The sequence below is a fragment of the Taeniopygia guttata genome, chromosome Z (genome assembly GCF_048771995.1).
Source record: "Taeniopygia guttata chromosome Z, bTaeGut7.mat, whole genome shotgun sequence".
Lineage (NCBI taxonomy): Eukaryota > Metazoa > Chordata > Aves > Passeriformes > Estrildidae > Taeniopygia > Taeniopygia guttata.
In genome coordinates, this window is record NC_133063.1 from 50,965,846 (window position 1) to 50,984,270 (window position 18,425).

Consider the following 18,425-nt stretch of genomic DNA (forward strand, 5'->3'; position numbering starts at 1 on the left):
GGTGAAATAATCAGGGTGTCAGTGTATCTGCACAAAGGGAATATCCCAGAAAAATAATATTATACTAATTTTTAGAAATGGAAAAGAGAAAGACAAAGGAATAAAAGAAAAATGGAAGGGGGAAGGAGTGGGAAAAAAAGAAAACAAACAAAAAATCCCCCCCCCCCCCAAAAAAAAAACAGGGAAAAAAAAAGGAGGAAAACAGAAAAGGAAAAGGAAAAGGAAAAAGAAAAGGAAAAGGAAAAGGAAAAGGAAAAGGAAAAGGAAAAGGAAAAGGAAAAGGAAAAGGAAAAGGAAAAGGAAAAGGAAAAGGAAAAGGAAAAGGGAGAGGGAGAGGGAGAGGGAGAGGGAGAGGGAGAGGGAGAGGGAGAGGGAGAGGGAGAGGGAGAGGGAGAGGGAGAGGGAGAGGGAGAGGGAGAGGGAGAGGGAGGGGGAGAGGGAGAGGGAGAGGGAGAGGGAGAGGGAGAGGGAGAGGGAGAAGAGGGAGAAGAGGGAGAAGAGGGAGAAGAGGGAGAAGAAGAGGAAAAGATAAAAAAAGGAAAAAGAAGAAAAAGAATAAGAAGAAGGAAAAGAAGAAGAAAAAGAAGATGAAAAAGAAGATGAAAAAGAAGAAAATAAGAAAAAAAGATGAAAAAGAAAAAGAAAGAAAGGAAAAAAAAGAAAAATAATAAGGAAAAAGAAAAAGAAAAAGAAAAAGAAAAAGAAAAAGAAAAAGAAAAAGAAAAAGAAAAAGAAAAAGAAAAAGAAAAAGAAAAAGAAAAAGAGAAAGAGAAAGAGAAAGAGAAAGAGAAAGAGAAAGAAAAAGAAAAAGAAAAAGAAAAAGAAAAAGAAAAAGAAAAAGAAAAAGAAAAAGAAAAAGAAAAAGAAAAAGAAAAAGAAAAGGAAAAGGAAAAGAAAAAGAAAAAGAGAAAAAAAAAGAAAAATAAAGAAAAGCATAAAAATTGGTCATCACTCTTTAAAGCAAACAAGAACAATGGTGTAAAGTTATTTACATTTTACATTTTTTTATTAGACCAAGGTATGGGATAGCTGATCTCATTCTTTGGTCAATACTGGTTTTTTTCTGAGTCTGCTGGAGACAAAACTACCAGCCACAGTGTGGGACTTTTATTCCCCTGCAAGTAACACAAGTCAGAGAAGGCATGGATGGCCAGTGCAGGAGGGGTATTAGCCCTGAATTTTCCTTTAGTTGTACTTATTTTTGGTAAGCTAGTGAAACAGACAAGCTAGGCTTCCAAAGAGGGAACTGATGGGAGAAGAAATTTAAGGAGCAGGACTTTTAACGATGTGGGCTTTGCTTGTGGCCATAATCAATGGAATAGAGTGAAGATCTGCTACCAGTCCCAGCATCCCAACAAAACTGGTTCATAAGGTCATGCTTGCACAAGTGAAGATGTCTCAGACTATTCCTCTCATGTGGTGGCTGAATTAGAGCATTTTCCTTTAAAAGAGCCGCAGTGCATACCAAAAGCAGCTGTTTTGGAGGCAGGCCTGTTTCTGTGGTCTCCTGCCCCAGAGACAGCCCAACAGGGTGAGAGTGATGTTGCTGGGTATTACAAGAATGAGGGGAGTGAGGAGGGAGTTTCTAGGGAGCTTGACATGTTTTTAGATAGACATTTTTGCTGCATAATTGGAGCAGTTATTACCGACACTTTCTCCCTACCACGTTTCTCCTTCTGGGACCCCAGACGCGCAACAATGTGAACAAACAAGTGCCCCTGATGTCACTGGGAGCTACTGTAATGGCAGCTGTCCCTAGGAGCATTGTGAGGGGGATATTTTATCTCCTGTTTACAGCATATCTATTTTGGGTCCCTCCTTGTTTATGTGGAGTGCCTACATGTGTTTATGAACTGCATGTTGCAAAGATATGAGAATGTGGGGTGCTGGCCAGTCCTGTTTTCCATTACTCTTTTGCTTTTTTTTCCTGCTTCTCTTTTCTGTCATCTTGTCACCTTGTCTTTTTTTCTTTTTTTTTTTTTTTCTTTGTGTATCTCCTTCCTTCTATAGCAATGAACAGAGTTTGCTCCTTGGCATATGACAGTCAGGCCCCTTTCTCAACAATAAATCTCTTTGGAAAGAAAACAAGAAAACACGGAGCAAGAAGTATTCTGTATCTAAAAGAAGCTCTTATCAAGCTGCACAAATGTGGTGCTTTGTACTCTAAGAATAATATAATGTAGATCTTAACCTGACATTGGCTAAGCTGTGCATTCTGAGTGTAACTATTCCTTGAATACTAAACCAATAATTTCAGATGACTTACAAAAAGAAGCACATCCTACACCCTGCTGCTAAAACAAGAGCTACGTTTTTGTACATTGTAAATGTGGGTGTTGTTGATCCCCAGCCTCCAAATACCTCTTTGTAACTGAAAAATGTTATGACTATGCACTTGCAGCTTTGTTTCAGATCTGCACTGTAAAAAACCAGTTGGCTGGGACACCTGCCATTTGGCTACCATGTTCTGCTGTGCTGGCACCAGTGGGGGACTCTGTGGAGAGCTGAAATGCTCACCAGGCCATCAAGCTATCCTACCCCAGCAAGATATCCATCACCTCTCATGTAAACAGCACCTATGTGTCTGAAAAAATGTAGGGGTACAAGAAGTGGTTTTCACACTTACAATGAAGTACTCTCTGTCTCTCTGTGCCAGTACAGATGAAATGCTTGCACTTTGCTGAAAGCAAGTGTAGAAGGTATTATTCAGGTGTCACCTGGGAATTCTCTAAAATCCATAAGCCATTCTGTTTGAGGTGTTCACTGTGCTCACCAAAGTCATTAGGAATCTCTTGACACAAAAAGATTTTACATGAGATCTGTCCTAATGCTTCAGATTATTTTGTGATTAAGTTGAGCAATGTAAATCAATTTTTTGTCTTAATACCATGATGCACTTGCTATTTTTTGTTTGTTTGTTTGTTTTTTCTTGTATGGATGAAAGTATTTTGCACAAATGTAAATTCCATTTCCAAAAAACACATTGGTTTCAATTTTGCAGCAAAAATATTTGTGTAAATATGTAGATCTGTTTGAAAACTAACTAACTAACTATACTGATCAAAACTACAGGAACAATTTGGGTTGTAAAAAAAAATTGATGATTGAGAAAAAGTAAATATGCTTTCAGAGTGGTGTTTGTTTGTTTGTTTGTTTAAAATTGATTTTTTTTTTAAGCTGACCTCATAGACACAGGGTAGCTTAGATTACTATGAAAGAACACTTTTCAGGAACACATCATTCTAGGTTTCAGAGTAAGAGCTCTCCACTGGAGAAATCTACTGCAGTAACTCCCTCTGGGATTTCTTTATTTTGCAACATTTGTTGATGTTTTTGTGAGCTTTGGTTTGTAGTAAAACCAGGTTTAGGTTGTTTTCTTAAATCAGCCTAGATAATTTATAAGCCTGTGCTAGATGCAACGTTATCTTGGATTTTGGTAAAATATAACAGGCTCAAAGGCAGAGCTTTCAGTGGGAAAATAGCTAGATTTGTAAATCCAAATGTGCTTGGACTTGCATAAATGGTGCAAGATACAGCTTCATTGTCAAACAGCTGAAGTCAATCTTCACAGCAATTAAATAGCACCAAGCTGTGTGGGGCTGATGGTGCCTCCTAAGCACTGAGATCTAACACGGGATCAGCCCTGACTCTGCTATGTCATCGAGACTCATATTAGCTCTCTGTTTCCACACTTCCACTGAAAACATCCTCAGATAATTGTCCTGGGAATAAAAGGTTTCATTCTGGCCTCTGGAAACACTCTGCTGTGGCAGCAGGGAACAGAAGGATATTTTGGTGCCATTCTGGTTAAGGAAACAGTAATACATAACAATAATGCAACTCAGCATTACGGTTAACATAGTTGGAAGGAAGCCAAGAAAATACCTATAACTGATTCTATTTTTTCTCTGTGATGCTGTCTACCACAGCAAATGGAAGTTCAAAGGAAGCATCAGAGACCTGTTTGCTGGAGTTGCCCACACTGATGCCATTTGCCGTGCACTAGGTTTCAGAAGGTAGCATTCAGCACTTGCAAACAGGGTACCTTCTGGGTCATGATGTTCTTGGCTCTGATGCCCAAAGCAAAGAACAAAATTCAGAGTTCTGTTGTGTTCTTTCCCTTTTTCATTTCTTTCTTTCTTCCTTCCTTAGGAAACGCAAATTCCCATGGCACCCTAATAGGCTGATCTCACATTTATTGACTATGCAGGGATTTAAAAGCTGGGCTGATTTCATGCAATGGAAAGAGCTGAGACCTGGCCAGGACTGACTTTGTCTGAGGTCCTACCTTTGTCTCAGGTCTGAGCTGGACCTGAGAAATGTGGGATAGAAGAGGACTAGGAAACCATGTGTATAATGTTGCTACTATTCTCTGTAACACCTAATTACTGGAGAAGGGCTAGCAGTCCCTGCTAGCTTGGCTTATCTGGATAAGCCTTGGAGAGCTACTGTTGGCTGCTTGAAGTTTTCCTGGTTTTATCCCTAGAATATTGGCTGGTTCCTGACAGATGAAGTATGCAGCAATGTGTCTCCTCTCTTCCCTGACTCAGACATGGCTCACTGAGAGAGGTGCCTTTGGAAAAACCTCCATAATTAGAGCGCAGTTTCCAGCACGGTGCTCCTTCACTTCCTTTTGGCTGCCTTCTGTTTTGAATACAAGAGCTTGCAAGAAATTTTCCTTAGGCAGACCTAGAGAAATATTGTGACTCTTGTCATTTGCCAAAGAACTCCATTTGCAAGTCTACACACCGGCTGGTACAATTCCTGAGGATATTTTTCAAAACAAGAAAAAGAAGCTCCCAGTTGTTTCTTTCCTGAAGCCTCTAATCCAGACCTATAACACCTTGCAGTCAAAAGCCCTCCTGTTGTTGCTATTTTATTTGCCACTTTTTTCTGACAAAGAGGTTATTTGTATAAATTAAATCTAGTGATTACGTAAGTATGAATTCCATTGCTGTGGTCCCTTAAACATCTTTAATTAAAAAGAAGGAAACAACACGTCCGTCAGCCACTTCAGGCTGAGGCCTCCAGTCATCGTGTCCTGACTGATGAGGAGAAGCAGGGGTTGTTTCCCAGCACTAACAGCATCTGAGACACCTCAGCGCTGCCAATAACTCGGCATTTTTGTCAGCCTGGTTAGGTGATGCTTCTGTCCTGAAGCTTTGTTCCAGAGGTAGCTTGAGTCACCCAAATGACAGGACATAGACACAGGCAGAACTACCTGAACTGGCTCTGACTGTGCTCAGATGCAGCAGCTGGAGAGCTGTGTTTACACCAAGATTTATTATACTGCCCCAGACTTCTATTACTGGTTCTGCTTTGTTTGTCCAAAACCTTTGAACTTCCTGCCAGTGTGCCTGAGATCTGTTACTCAAGTGAGAGCAGGACTTTAGCTGCACTGCATGAATTACCCACCACTGGCTGCAGCCCCACAGCCAGCGTGATCTGTTTCTGCATTGTAATGAAACAAAAGACAACGTGCCTCCTCCACACAAACTAGAAATAATGCCTTGAGCAATTTAAAGTACCCAACAGAGTTTAAAATGATCATTTAGCATGAAAAAAGTAATTATATACTGGTGTAATATTTCGGTTTTATTAAAGAAAAAAACTTCAATGCCTGTCTTTAGCCCTAGAAGCAACAAAGAGAGGTCACAAGACATTTTTTTAACATTGGAACTTTGTAGTCAAAGATATTAGCAGTGCCTTGGTATGTTTGACTGGAGCTTAATAACAGTTTTGAAATCACTAAAAATACATTTTTTCTTTATTTGATGAGCAGATGTATCTAGAATCAATTTGCAATGAGGGCCAAAGATTAATGAAGCAAATTACCTCTACCTCCATTGTGATAACAACCATGACTTTTGGGACCTATAGCAGAGGCCTTCTTTTGTTTTGAGTATTTGCTTTTCTTAGCCGTTTTTTTAACTTCTTGCTGATTAGGTTTTTTCTTTTGCCTCTGTTTCCACATGCTTGTGACAGGAGAAGGGGAGGCTGCCTACATCTGTGACAGCCATCGCCCACTGTCATTTCCAAGTACTATGTCCAAACACATCATTCATGGGGGTGCTAAGATGCTAAGGAAGGACATAAAGGTGGTGTCCTGTGCACACTCAACAAATTCTGACTTACTCTAATTTTAGCTTTTTCACAGAAATGTACTTTCTGCCAAAAAGTGTCCTCTTCAATCAAATTTTGGAGCCAGAGAAAATACCCATGCTTTTGTCTTTTGAATATACCTTTTTATATAACAATTTACTCCAAAAGTGTGAGAGATATCATAATTTCAGGATACATACCTTGGCACAAATATAAATTGCTTCAGTTTGATTTGGCCTAGTGTAGGATTGAGGTAAGTGTTAGTAATTCCATTAGTTAGGTTCCTTTTTTTTTTTTTTTTTGAGTGAAGTACAAGTTCCTCTGAAGGAGGCACAGAGGCACATAACTCCTTTTTAAGGCATTAGCAACCTTGATCACAATGAAAATCAGAAATTTTAGCTAAACAATTAATGCTATCCAGTGAGGGGTTTTTTTTGTTAATTTTTAAAAATATTTATTTCAGAATTATTATTCTTGTTTGAGGATATCAGAGCCCAGGTTCTCTGAAAACTTTGCCAGCTGAATTACTGCCTTATCTGGGTGTTTTCTACAGCTCCAATATCAAGATTTCTAGATTGAGATGAAATATTTATAAAGGTATAAACCACAATACTTTCTCTTCCTGAATAGATATTTCTTAAGTAGATATTCTTCAGGTAATGATAACTTGTTTTAATTACACTAAATACTTTCTGGATTTTAAAGTCATACTCTCCAGAGTGGCATAAAACATGACAGCATGTCAAAGAAAGAAGAATAGGGCAATATTATTCAAGGTAATGGAATAATTTACCATATTGAAAAAGACAGTCCTTCTTGAAAGGTACACTTAGATGTGTATTTTGCTGCACACAGCTTTATTATTTCTCTCCGAGTGGTATTTCTAGTTTGGAGAGCCCTAAACTTGAAGTGGATCTAGAAGGAATGTTGCTGAAACCACACTGCCTATTCACCCAGGAAATTAGAAATCTTTGCATCAGCTCTGAGTCACATATTCTTTAGAAGTTTACAGCTTCATAGGTTTCTTCTTTTGCCATTGGGATAGTATGGCTTAGCCTGCTGTCTCAGTGGTCTGGAGACAATACTTGGATTCCTATTTTTCTCACTTACAGAAGTATTAATGAAGACATTCACCCTGATTCTGACAGCCTGACCTCAGTCTCTTTCAACTGCTTTTGCTCGGATGTTAACATTGCAGAGTTTCACAAAAATTTGTTTTGGTCCAGATTTTCTTATTAAAAAGATAATAATGATAATGAGCTGTTGAAAAGAAAGTGATCTAACTTTCAAAAACACTGAATTGAAGATTTATTGCCATTCACTTACAGTCATTGCAGATTTACCTTGAGTGTTGGAGTGTGGTAATTGTCCTCAGTATTACTATGCTGCTTTTCTGAAGTCATAAATATAAAGCAAAGAAAACCCACCAGCATTCTCTGGACAGCTAACCCATCCTCCGACTCATAACAAATACAGATAATATCAATTTACTGAGATAAGAGAAAAAAATTCCTAAAAAAATTGATGGTGACCATGATAGAGTATTTACCTTGGTCCTTCATAATAAAAATCGTATTAAGATCAAACACAAAAAAACTACAAGAAAGACTACTATAAAGATCAGATTGTTAAGGCATTTGTTTTTAACAAAAAGTGTCAATATGGTTTCAGTGCTGAACTTCACTGAAAGAATACATTTTTAATCTCATTGCATAGAAGCAGTGAAGTACAAGATATGACAGAATTGTCACATGTGTACAGGCAACAAACATGCCTGTGTGGTGGCATTGAGGCTGTTTGCTCCCAGATTCTCCTGCCTGGATCTCAAAAGCCAGCAGACAACTTCTCAGCACCTTTGCCCAGTCCTGCTGGCTGGGGAGGAGTTTGCTAAATGGCCTTTGCACTACTCTGATCACAGAGGGTCATTTGCTCCAAGAGCTGCTAGACTGAGCCAGACATCCCAGGTGAGCTGCCCTGTGCTAGGACAGATCTAATCCTAGCCCACAGCACCTTCTGAAACCCTGTGTTTCAAAGCTGCAGAAAAAGGACTTCAAGTTGGCAGGGAGTAGAAATGTATAACATGATTTTCTGCCTAAAGGCCCACACCAAAACAGGATATAATGTGGGAAGAAGGAGCATGAATATAAAAAACAGAAGAGACCAGTACTCTTTCAGATCATCAACAAGTGAGTTTAACTGTTCAGCATATGGAAAAAGACTTGCCTGAAAAGAAAACAAGGGACAGGAACAGATCACTAGGTAAGGAAGTGGACTAGAAGAACAGAAAACTGAAAAACACCAGTCTGCTGATGTGGAAAGGGTAACACAGCTGTTCATGGACAGGCAGCTCATCTGATGGGCAATATAATCTGCTATCTTTGAAACTGTCAACATGATGAGAAATGGGTGATGGATGTGCTGAGAATCATTCAAAAGCAAATTTCAGGTTTTTCAAGTGTGCTGGTTGATGCCAACAACAGGAACTCCATAACACAGGGATCATTAAAAGTAGAGCAGGAGAGGATTTCCACCCAATACAGTCAATTAAGATGAAGCCATGTGAGAAGGTGAAATAACAATGAGGGTGAATAGAGTTTCTGGTTAGAGGAAGGACAGGAGAACAGGGATTTGTGGTAAAGAAACCAAAGCGAGACAAAAGAGTGCTGCTGGATTGGAAGCTGGTTTGCAGCAGAAGGGAAGAGTGTGGAGAGCAAGAGAAAAGAGTTAGAGTCTGTAATTTTTAACAGACATATGGGACTGGAAATATTAAAGAGGAAATGACAGCTGGTACAGCTCAAAGATACTTGTCTGAATGCTAGGGGTGTTTTTTGTACTCAGCCACATAACACAGGCTCTTAAATATTTGCATTAAAAAATTCAACTCAAAGAGTGGGATCATGTACAAGAACAAGATACATACTTTACTAGAGTAACAAATGGTGGAAATTAATTATTTCTCGACATGCAAGACCTGGAAAACAATACATGACAAAGAAGAGAGGCTTGTGATCAGCAAGGAAGATGTTAAGAGAAGAAAAAGCTCAGATATTAGTTGACCATGGAATAGCAGTGAAATATCAAAACAATGCACTTATAGCAAAAGGCAAGATATTAGGATTTACCCAGATTATTTTTTTAATTGTGAAAGATTTTGGTAATAATTTGCTTATCTGTGCTCCTGGAAGCCATGTCCAATAAAGTTTCAGAAAGAGCAAAGGCTAACTGTAAGGTGGTCAGAGGTATTCAAGTCTCAGATAAAGACACTTCAAAAAGAAAGACTTCACTAGTCTAGGAAAATAAAGGCTGAATGAATATGGTTGAATGGACTATGTTTGCTGTCCATACCTTTCTGATGAAGGGTACATTAGGAGAGAAAAGAGCTACTTATAATACAGGACAATACTAACACAAGAGAAAAGTATTTAAATTGGCGATTTAGACATTTTGGCTGAAAACTGAAATGTGAAAACTGAAAACTGAAATTTTAAAAAGTGATGGTATATTTAACTAAAGGTCTTTCCTGGATCAGTGGGCCAAAACTTTTTCATTTTGCTAAAATAAAATAGCACCCTTCATGGTGTGATCTTAGGTGCTTTAGATCAACAGATGTTGCAATTTTACTGTGTCTCTTTGGAATTTTCCCTTTGGCCTTACCATGTATTCAAATGTCCATTCAAGACTCACCATGAGCTCCAGCCTATGATCATAGTTTTCAAGTGTTTTCGTCTGTGGGGCACATTCCTTAGTTTTTATACTTTTACAATTTCAGCCAGAAAACTAGCCCAGCTTCAGTAGCTAGGGTTTATTAATTTGCATCTTCTGTCTTTTGGCCATCTTCTGCTGTCAGAGCAGCTGCTAGTTCTATTTGCCTAGTTCCTATGCCTAAAGACAAAAATACTGAGAACTCCCAAATTTTCATAATTCTGGTCTCTGCAGCTGGCCTCTGAGACTTTGTTCTGCATCAGCTCTACCTCTTGTTCAGGCTTGGCAGCCACTGCCGATCTGCAGTGATCAAAGGCAGGAAGCATCCAGCACACCCTCATCCCCAGACTTCGTTGCAACATAGTCCCTGAGCAGGACCTGAAATATGGTTCTTTGGGCTGTGATCCATTGCACATCCCCACAGAGCTCACTGACTTCACTATGTCTCTGCCCATGCATGATATATGGCTTTCATTCCACAGTGAGGGCACTTTGTATAGGAAAAACTGCATGCCATTTGGAATTCTCCAGCGGTGGAAAAAAAGCAAGAATTTGACCTAGGCAGCCTTTTCTGTCTTTGTAACAGATAAAGCTGTTCTGAAACATGTTTGGTTTGGATTAGTTTTCTAATTTTTTTTCAAACAAACTAGTCTTCCTTTTACTTGGCTTGGGGTTTTTTGCATTATAAATTCAGATTCTGTCTTTCTTACAAGATTGTGTGATGACAGGGGAACTGCTGAATGATGATGTCATGATAGACTAAAGAGAATACAATTGAGCAATTTGACAGGAAACCTGACTTTTTGTTGGACTATGCACAATCCTTTGTTTTTGACGATTTAACCACTCTAATACAATACGTGATATTTTTGCCATTTCCACTAAGGCATAACGGATCACAGTAAAATTCCTAAAAACTCCTTAGAGTTTCTCCCAGGGTAAAGAAGAACAAAAAAATTGAGTGTCCCAATGGTTTGTTGATTTACTTCAGTATGTACCTGTGATCCAGCAGGATGGAAGTCCACTTAGGTAAAAATGTTAAACTAATATCAGTTAGGAAAACATTTACCAATCCTAGTAAAGAAAACATCAAATAGGATGTTTTTCAGTGTTCATAAAATGGCAAAAAAAAAAAAAAGGACACTTTCAAAGTCCCTCTCAAGTCTACTTTGAAGCAGCAGATCCTGCCTCCCAAAGTGTGTTTTTACATAACAAAGAAAAACAGCATCTAATATTCTGGACGATAGTATGGGTGGTTGCTTAGCATTCCTGAAAACTATGATTTTTTGTTTTGTTTTGTTTTGTTTTGTTTGTTTGTTTGAAACTGAAAAAGATCCTTGGATTCAATCATTATTTTACTAAAGGAAATAAAAAATTTGAATATTCTTTCTATGAAGAGCTACCATAATTATTACAGTTCTTGGTGTGATCACAAGTTTTTTATTTGGAAGATATTGTCTAAAAAATCTAGAAATATATGTGATCATATATTTGCAATGTGAAGTTACCCAGCATTCAAAAGAGGTCCATAGGTGTTCAAAACCATTAAGCTGAATTATAAAAATATATCAATTTTTAACTTTCCAAAGGTTGGTGTAGTGCAAATATTTTAGTTTTTAAAAACTTTGAAGTGTCTGTATAATTTTCATGTTATTGATTTATGAAATATTTACCTGGAAGGGCTGGATGGCACATGCAGCTAAGAACCTTTCTGAAACATTAACTTTTAATCCACATACTTAACCTTTCAACTTGAATCTTGCTCAGAACTTAAAGGCAGAAGAAAGCAAGATGAGACCTTGTTGCTCTTGTACAGCCACCACTGTATATATTTCACAAAACAAGGGATGAAGGAAACTGTGATCAGATAGTCAGAGACTCTCAGATTGGGCATGCAGAGAGAAAAGGAGCTGTCACATCATGCCACCATATCTAACTCCTACTTCGGAAGAAACAGGGCAAGGCATTTCTCTGCTGCTTGGTGCTGAGGATGGTCGCTGTAGCAGCTGCAGAGATACAGACAGGGCAGAATGAACCCATGAGGCTGCAAAGTGCACAGGGGCAGTGCAACCCCTGCTGGTGTCACTCTGGACCTGGGGGTCATTCCCACCTCTGATCTATGCTGGGAAAAGAGGACTTGTCCATATATCTAGGGAACAGTTCCCACAGGTGAGCGCAGAGCAGAGCCACTTCCCACAGGTGAGAGAGAAGAGACACCACTAGCTAAAACTCAGCTAGGCAGACCTAATGCAGATTGTCCTTATCAAAAAATGCAGGCTGGGCTGTATGAAGGACCACATGGAAACACAGCTCACCTAACCCTGAAATCTGATCAACTGGAACTGAACTATAATACACTATTCAGTTAACCTCTTTACAAATAATTCGGTTGATTTAATAACATAAGCTTGTTTTTCTTTATTGAACCACATTATTTTGGTACAAAATATGATTCAAATTATTAATTTCCTCCCATTAAATGGTATCAACATTATCCGATTCCCAGGATCAAGTTTCTCTTAGGTGTATTAACTCAAACTCTTAGGTTAATTGTCTTCGCTGGTCTTGTCCTTGCTGATAATCTGGCCCACTGTATTCATTTGATATGGCCAGGAAAAAAAAGTTTTCTTTCTTTGTTTTTTCCACTGTTACCTAAGTAAGACTAAACCTAGTAGATGAAAGCTTGACAGCAGAGAAAAAAGCAAAATATCTGAGAATGTACCTCAAATCAAAAGCAGTAATATGTGGTGAAAGGCTTGGCTACTGCCTGCATGGATGTGCTGCAATATTCTTGAGCGTGCTGCCCTTTCCCAAGGACACAAAAAATGCAGTAATGGAGAAGCTCCATGTGTAGCCAGTTCATTTTTGCATCTATCATCTAACACACTCGGGATAATGCCAAATCCTGATAACAGGAACCAGTTCTGTATAAAGAACTGCAAGAACTAACAGAATATTTCTGGTGACACTTTAACTGAATTTATGTAAAATACACCTTCCAGTCAATAATATAGGCTAACTAATATTTACATTTCATGTTTAGAAATTATTGGCAAGAAATATGAGCCAAAGAGCACCACATGGGCACCTGCAGAGTCACTCTGGAATCTGCAGGTCCCAGTTTCCCTGGTCACCCTCTGTGTATTTACATGCCATTGTAATGCAACTGAAAAATGAGCTACTGTGCACTGTCAGAGAGCTGAGGCAGAAAGTTTAACAGTCAATATAACCAAGTTCTTAAATCTTTGAGTAAGTAAATCAGAAGTTGTCCAAAGGTTTAATGCTGGAGTTGGATGAACTGAAGAACCAGTAGAATCAGCAAAACATGTGGCACAAAAATCAGGCATATTCATTATATCTGATATAGGATGACACATTGACAGAGCACAGACTGACTTCTTTGACTGGATTATTATTATGCTGGGAAGGGACAAGGAGATGTTCAGGAGATCAATCCTGGACAGTGTCTGTGTCCAGCACAGTGGGGAGGACACTAGTGATGAATGCAAGTCTGTATCCTGCTCTTAAGTCGGAAGTGAGCTGAAGGTATTAATATCTGATAGAAAAACATAAATCACAATTTAATGGTCCTCTTGATGTTAAAAATTTATCCTCTTCATACTCTTGGTGCTCAGCTGTTAATAGATGCTTAAGTTTTAGAAACAAACAAACAAACAAACAAACAAAAAAACCCAACACCAAAACAAAAACCCCACCATATTTTAAAAATAGATCTTTTATCTCTTTCTAGGAAAGACAGTAGCCAACTATCTACACAAATTCCATACTCAGTTATATTCTGACCGTAAAGTATAGTGATTTAACTCTTACATTTGAGAAACTTAGAATAAAGATATGATCTGCAACTTTTCTACTGTTTTATCTCCTGGTATTTCCAGGAGATGCTATGCTACAGGTGAAACACATAAAAATATATTCTTCTTATTTAGAAAACTCTAAGATGCAGATTGAGCTGTCCCCTTTCTATTTCCATGTTTTACTGGAAAGCTCTGTCTATTGAAGTTAACTTAAATGATCCATCAGAATACTCATTGCATTTTAAATGCTAGCAGGAGGCACACTATGAAAGGCATCAGTTTGCTTAAGGTCCCTTCTATACATAGTCTGCAAAAACAATGTGCATACAATTTCACAAAGACAGCTGAAGTGCAAATGATTGAGTACCGAAGACACTTAAAAACACATAATCATTTGGTTGTTATAAGCTAGTCTACAGGCTGCCCTGGACCTTTGTCCCACAGGGAGACCCGCTGCAGGATGATCAACAGGAGCCCAGATAGCGTAATGAAGCAATCCACCAAGAGACGGGAGTACACTCCAGCAGCCGCAGTTCACACGGGTTTATTGAAGGGGAAGGCAGAAGCAGGGAAGCAGGAGACAACCACACCTGTGGGGAGGGAGCTCTGACAGCATCCTCCCAGGGAGGGGTCAGGGTATATAACAGGGGAAGGATAGGAGGAGTCAGGGTATGTGGGGACCAAGAGGGAAAGAGCTTAGGGGAGGAGCAGGGATGGGGTGACATAAACTCAACCAATGAGAATGAGGGAAGGGAGCGGTTAACTACAAGGGACCAACAGGGAAACAAAGAACAAAGAACTTTCCAGAACCAGGAGATGATACAAACAGGGACTGACATGAACTGGGGAGGATCTGTGATGGACACCTTCATTAGCATGAGGAAGGTGGGAATACTATACATTTGTGGTTTCCCAAGGCATCTCTGGATAGCTTTCCCCGGGACCGCCTCCCACACTAGTCCTTTCCACAACCAAGAAGAAAATCCATATCCATAAAGAACAAGGGCTATGTACTTTATTATTTATACTCCTTTCATCATGAATTTGGGAGAACATAGACTCAAAATCTACTAGACTTACTCTGCTTGAACTTTAGAGTCAACAGTCCTGGATGAGCTGTGATACTGAATGCCCCCCTGAAGTTTCGATACCACTGGTTATGGTAGCCTGGTGCACTCCAAATTGATCAGTTACTGCCTGCCTCTAGATACCATGGCCACATGTTCACTAAACACCAACTTCCTTGGGCAAGGCCTTGCTCTCTGAGCCGTGTGGGAACCTCTATCAGGTTCCTGAATTGCTTGAGGCACCATGGGTGGCAGGTTTTTCCTCCGAGAAGGCTAATCCCAAGAAGGAACTGCCTAGTATGTAACAATGACAGAATTGAAAACCATGGTGGAATCAGGCCAGCATGCAAGTAAGCACAGAAAAGATCTTAGAAGATAAGACACCCTGAATTACCTTCCTAATATTATTGATCCAATCTGTTCATATCACAAATAAGGGCCTGCAATGAGCCACAGGCATTAAATGCATTTTGGTTTTCATGCAATTGTTGTTAAGTTATGTATTCTTCATAAAGAGCTACATGTGAAATATTGTGAAAAGTTTATTAATATCCACTGGCCACAATGAAAAACTGATGGATTATAGAGGTGGATAATTTATTAGCTGTTTAGTTAAGCACAGGAGTGGTTAAGAATCCCAGCATAAGTACGTCAAACCCGTCTCCCATGTAAGAAAAGACTTATGTTTTCACTTGAGAAGAAAAAGGGCCGGAAGAACAAAAGATGTAAGTTTAAATGAATCCTTGATTAACCCAAGAAGACTGACTAAACTGACTGAAGCTTGCTAGCAGCAACCAGCTTCAAGGAAAGCCCCAGAAAATAAAATATATGCATGGTTTACTTTTATTTCTAGTAATCATTGTTACTTCTGTAACCATGTTGGCTGTGTTTGGGTTTTGTAAATAAAATGCTTTTACCTGCTTTTACCCTAACCTGACCAGGTTAAAGCATTTGGCAAACATCAAAGCACACCATCCAGACAACACACAGAACTTCTTAGCTGGTGCTGGCTCACTCATGCAGAGTGAAGAGCGCCAATCCATTTTTCCAAGTAGCTAAAATGGAAGCACAAATTATTTCCATTAAGATGTAGAATGGGCTTTGCAATTCAGATAAACAGAGATAAATTCTGGTGCTGGTGGTGTGTCCAAAGACTGGAATATGAGAACTGGAAGGTTTCTAATCACAGACTTTAATTGTCTGTGATTTATGGGCTCACAATTAAAATGTTAATATATTCAAGAATTTTCATCAGCTTTAGAACAGCCCACTATGGATTTCATAACATTTAATGTAAGTGAAATTCCCATTCAGAAATCTCAAACTTTCAGTCATTCGGATAAAATGAGTAAACAGTACCAGCTTGCATCCAGTAAAAAATGACCCAGATCAAGCAATGAAAAATAAACAGTCAAGCAGAGCAAGTCACAAACTATTTCATAACCATAGAGGTGCAACTGGTAGAACAAGAACTATTTAAAGTCTCTAGCTGTGTCAGCTAAGTGAGTCAATAATTGTTTAACAAGAGTGCAACTTGTTACTAACAATGAATGATAATCACACTCTAGTGATTCAGATTGTTGATTGTATAATCAACTCAGCTCTTTGGTAGCCAAAGTGGAAATTACATGAGATACTTGAACCTACATTTTCAGTGTTTCCTGCTTTGGCTAAGTCAGAAATAGATGAAAACATCTTTCTGCCACCGTTTTGGCTCTTTTGCTAGTAAATGAAGACCTAAAAAGATGTGCAGGTTAAAAAGTAACTACATGAAAGAATAAATTTTGGTTGAACTCAATGAATGGTTATGGTATAACATTAATAATTTAATCAAAATTATTATGGTTATCTCAATAAGCCTTATTTTTGTATTTCCAGTGTAAAACTTTTGCATCATTCAGAGGACATCTAGAGGGGCATGTGATCTTGACTTGTCCAGACACTTTTAAATTCCTTCTCTGGCATACATGCCCAGTTTTCCCGTCCATACTCTATAGTTTTTATCATTGAACCTACTTTAAGCTAGACAATGAGTAGCCTATTGCCATAATGATAGGTGGTGGAGGAGATGTAGCAATTCAATAAAAAACTTTGAGTATCTTTCAGTTTTCAAGGGTGAATGACTCATGTTTTAGGTAAAGAGTGAAACTGAAGTTTCAGTGTGGTTTGATTTTTGTATTCTCTATATTAATGCATCTGCACTAAATTTTGTATTGTCTGTATTAACGCATCTGTACTAAAACCAACATTTGTTTTATCTCATGTAGGTTTAAACTACCTGAATATTCTCCATCAAAGTCCTCCAAGGGAAGCAAATAAGGACAGAAATGAAGCTGTAAAGCTTAAGCTAAAATCAAATGAAGAATGTTAGATGTTGCTTAGAACTGTTGGAGAAAACAACTCTGCAAACATATTGGTTCCACATACAAATGAAAATTTTTAAACCTTAAAGAACCTGATCCTACATGCAGACCATATTAGTGAGCCCACATCTAGTAAACAGGTAGACAAGATATTCCCATCACCTCACCTTTGCAGCCTGCACAGAGCACTGCCTGTTTCTGGACCCCAGTGCAGAAGAAACAAAGACAGACTCTGGTGGGCCAAGTGAGTTCCACTGTAGTGAGGACATGCCAGACCAGCAGAGACCGGGGTAGCTGAGCTAACTTCTCCCAGGGAGGAGCTTCACTGTTGTCTTCAGACCAACAGGTGGTTAAAGTGATGAGTGACACTGATTCTTCTCTCAGATGCAGACAAAGGGCAATAACTGCACTTTGCAGCAATGAAAACCAAAACCGCTTTAACAGAGAAGATGGCATCAACAGGTTGTCCAGGACACTGTGCAATCTCCATCCTTGACAATATTCAATATTAATCTGGACAAGGCACTGAAATAGCCTTAGCTCACTTTGAAGATGACTTTGCTTTGTGTGGACAGACTGATTAGAGACATCTGGAAGCTGGAGTTGCTCCATAACCACATGATTTCATTAGAAATTAGGACTGTAAAACACAGTATTATTTCAGGGCCTCAACAGATCTAAAGAAAAAAAGGCAAGAACTTAAATAGGGACTTTTTCTTACTGATCTTTCCTTTCAGTCATGAGAGATGCCTCATCAAAGCATTCAAAACTCATTAACATGATTTCATCTTCCCTTAAAAAGAAAAAAAAAGTAAGGAAATAAAAGATTATTTGTCTTCTGGGATTTTATGATGGTTGAGGCTTTTTCTTTTTCTGTATCACATTGCATGGTCAAGTCCTTCAAGTTCTTACAATTTTGTTAATCCTGTTTTCCAGGAAAAAACAAATATTGCAAAACAACATAACAAAAAAAAGCAACACTGAATGAAGATTTTTCTCAGGTTCCTATCTTCAATTGAACTTAGAGTTCTTAGCTCATGAGAACAGTAAACATGGGTAGAAATCATTAAAGATTGAAGTAGCTTCAGATGTAATACGGAACGTTCTCTTAGCATCTACATATGAACACTGTGTTACTGATTCTTATGAGGGATTTCTGAAAATCCCCTTTAAATTAACTTGTTTTTCCTTCATATGTACTTCCCTTAAAAATGTTGTCTTTCTGCGCTGGCTTTGGAAAACTGCTGCTGACATTGCTGTCAGGTTCCATTTGAGCAGATGACTGTGCATAAGCATTTAAATGTATGTGAGAAGAGAACAGGAAATACTTTTCCAGTGGCTTATATGTGCTTTATGTAATTTAATTTAAAAGC

General features: G+C 38.7%; 1 long non-coding RNA gene across 3 annotated transcripts in view; it reads left to right on the forward strand.

The window, feature by feature from the left end:
- The window catches only part of LOC140681872 (uncharacterized), a 47,226-nt gene extending 29,330 nt beyond the window's left edge, over positions 1–17,896 (forward strand). For 2 of the 3 annotated variants that reach the window (XR_012053067.1, XR_012053068.1), the window contains one exon: positions 16,957–17,896. This is a non-coding gene — a long non-coding RNA (uncharacterized lncRNA). Of the gene's footprint in view, positions 1–2,401; positions 3,137–16,956 lie in introns of those variants that run through there. The other variant, XR_012053069.1, reaches the window with a different exon arrangement.
- The last annotated feature ends 529 nt before the right edge of the window (positions 17,897–18,425 follow it).